Source organism: Lactuca sativa, chromosome 7, assembly GCF_002870075.4.
Source record: "Lactuca sativa cultivar Salinas chromosome 7, Lsat_Salinas_v11, whole genome shotgun sequence".
NCBI classification, from domain to species: Eukaryota; Viridiplantae; Streptophyta; class Magnoliopsida; order Asterales; family Asteraceae; genus Lactuca; species Lactuca sativa.
In genome coordinates this window covers 48,371,919-48,375,163 of record NC_056629.2, presented here as the reverse complement: position 1 = coordinate 48,375,163, position 3,245 = coordinate 48,371,919, and positions in this window count along the sequence as shown.

Sequence of the window (3,245 nt, the reverse complement as noted above, 5' to 3'; positions counted from 1 at the left end):
CTTGTAGAGGTGTGCTTGAGAGATGTAGTTCATAGTGAATACTAAGTGAGATATTTATGAAGTTCTAGGCTAGTTCCTTTTTGTACTCATTTACTATGATCGAATACATCTTTTAGCACCAAAATCTCCTTATTCTTTGTGTTCATTTAATTCCACATGCTAAATCAATGTTCTTAATTCACATCAATTGGTACTAGAGCGAATCTTCAAAGATCAAAGCGATTTTTTGAAGAAACGGTTCTCGATTTGGCTACATTCAACACAATTGGAACGTTTATGGTGAGTCTCTTAATATCTCTCAAAATCTCTATGATTTGTGCTTGCATTTTTGAAATTGTTGATCATTTTGACTAATTGGATCATTTTTTTTAAAAAACCATTTGTTATGATCCAATAATTTTTTCATTGATCATGCCTGATCCAATCCTATTCTTTTGTTTGATTGATTCTCAAATTGCAATTGTTCGTTTGAATCAAGAATTAACCCAATCATATTATATCCATTATTGTTCATCTTTGTTTTTAAGCCCAAAAATATATAATGGATCCATTATTGTTACTCGATATCTTAAGCCTATAATTTCTAAAGGTTAGTGTTCATGAAGTTTTTTAATCCATGACTGTTTTCGATTCAATTTCTTAAAAATGTGAGCCCAATGACTTCTTAAATCCATTCAAGCTAAATCGATGTTGGTCAATGATCCTTGTCGTCATACGACGCTTGATTAGTTGTACCATCTGATGAACCTGTCCCGATTTATTGATCACGAGTGTGTTGGATTAATGTCTAAGTCCATAACTATAATTGGTAAGACTTGACCCGACCCGGCATGGTCCATTTGGGTTGCTTACCATCATGCACTTGGATAGACTATAATGAGAGAAATAAGACACTTATGGTTATTAATATATTATAAGTTCTAGTATATTAATAATAAGAATAATAAGATTATTTAATTAGTGTTGATCAAGAATTAATCTAGGATTAATTAAGTGATCAAAAGAAGACTAATTAAATATATGGGTTGATTGTGTAAATCATCCATAATTGTATAGTGGGCTAATGCTCCATGGATAATCAAGTTGGGCTAAAACCCATAGGATGGTCCATGGATGCTCCATGGTGTATTTGAACCCATGGATCCAAGGAAATGGAAAGTCATGACAATTAGGGTTTGCCCTAATTGTAACACTATATAAAGATATTATTCTTGGCAAAATCGGCACTAGTATTATTCTAGAGAGGGCTAGCCGAATTTCATGAGTTGTAGAATTCTCTCTCAAGTTATTCTAAGTGTTTTGATGATTGTGATTCCATTTGAGGTGTCACACTTGGGGCACTAGGCACTCAAGCTTCATGAAGACTTTCTACACCAAAAAGGTATGTATTCTATCCTACTATATTCATTGTTTTATATGCTAGATTAGGATAATACCTTGGAAGTTCTTATTTGCATGTATAATAGAGAAAACATAGATCCAAGGTATTTAGGGTTGCATGTACACTTAGGAGTGTTAGAATGCTCAAAACCCAACAGTGGTATCAGAGCCTAGGCTTGTTTTCTTGTTATACCTGCAATAGAAGCTGGAAAATCGAGTTTTGATGCTATCTGCCCAACAGACTCGCCGAGTCCATGAATGGACTCGCCGAGTCCAAGGCAAAATGCATCCAACTCGCCGAGTTGGTTCGTGCACTCGACGAGTTGGACCCCCAGACAACATATATTCGACGTTTTTGGCTAGAAATGGACTAGGAACATTACCCTAAGTTGTTTTTGAACTTATAAACTTATTTTTGATGTGGTAATGTTCATGCTAATCCATTTTCAAAGATAATTGTCAATAGATTCATGTTTTGTATTAGTTTAAGGTTTAGACTAATTACATGAAAAAGTTTGATTTGAATTATCTTGTTCTTATGAGTTGCTTAGATTAATAGAAAAGTTAATTGAAATAGTTGTTTTCAATCCATTTTAATCTAAGAGTTGAGTATAAAATGTGTTTGTGTAACTTGTCCTCAAGTTACATGAAGAGTCACATTAAAGACTCATAAAATTCATAAGAGTTGGCAATGGTTACAAAATGAAGAGTCTTGTGTCATTGAATAATTTTTATGACTCCATAACTTGTCCTCAAGTTATGGAAGTTCAAGAGTCACTTCATTAAAAGAAAAAACATGTAACCATAATTAAATCCATAAGTTATAAAATAAAGAAAAAGTTAGTTCTTTTATTAGTTTAAAGTCTTCCATAACTTGTCCTCAAGTTATGGAACTTGAAGAGTTTTTGGATTAAAACTACTTTAAACACATAAGTTATGGAATTAATTAGTTTTGAATAGTTTCAAAACTTGCCCTCAAGTTTTGGAATTTGAAAAGTTTTCAAGTATGAATACTTTAATTCCAAGTTAGCCCTTAGAATTTTAAAAGTTAAAATTCAACCCTTATACTTTATAATATTATAAGTTAATAATATATATATGTATAAGAGTAAAGTCAGTCTTACCGCTAGTACGCCTCATTCACGAAGCCGGTCTATAAGGTGGGTATAAGGTTGTTGCCTATAAAATGGCAACTTAATGGGTGTCCACTCTCACCCACCGCTTGCTTGACCGGTGGAGAGTCGTTAGCCGAACGAGTTTGACAAGACTATAATTCTCCTTTCATTAAAAGTATTAATGATAAATACTAAGTAACTAAACTCTTAATAATACCCAATCTTAGTTACTTAGGAAAAATGTGAATAAGGTGCTAACCCATGAAATTACACTTTACACTTTGTCTAAGTCGTTAGTGGAGCGTGTGTGGTTAACCGGCACACTAACTTGGACTTAACAAGGTAGGTAAAGGGTGACTTAATATTTATCATAGTATCGATGGAGTGTGTGTGGTTATCCGGCACATCGATTGAGGGGTAATTTATTAAGGGTACCAAGTGATTTGCATGGTTACTTCACACCTTGTTTTGTGATCCTCGGCATCCCAGTCACAAAACCTGAAGGGCACACTCGAGATTGAAACATGCCTTTGAACAGTTCAATGAATCTCAAAGATCTAGGAGTTTCAAAACCAATTAAAACCTAATAATACATTTCGTTTATCTTGGTGGAAATTGGTGAATCATCATTCACCTACCTTCAAATATTTTATAGCTTGGATTACGGCATACCTCTTCTAAGTTATAAAATAGTTTGTTGGGTCCTAGCCTTAATATTTCATATTGGGTGTCATATTAAGGACTTAAAAT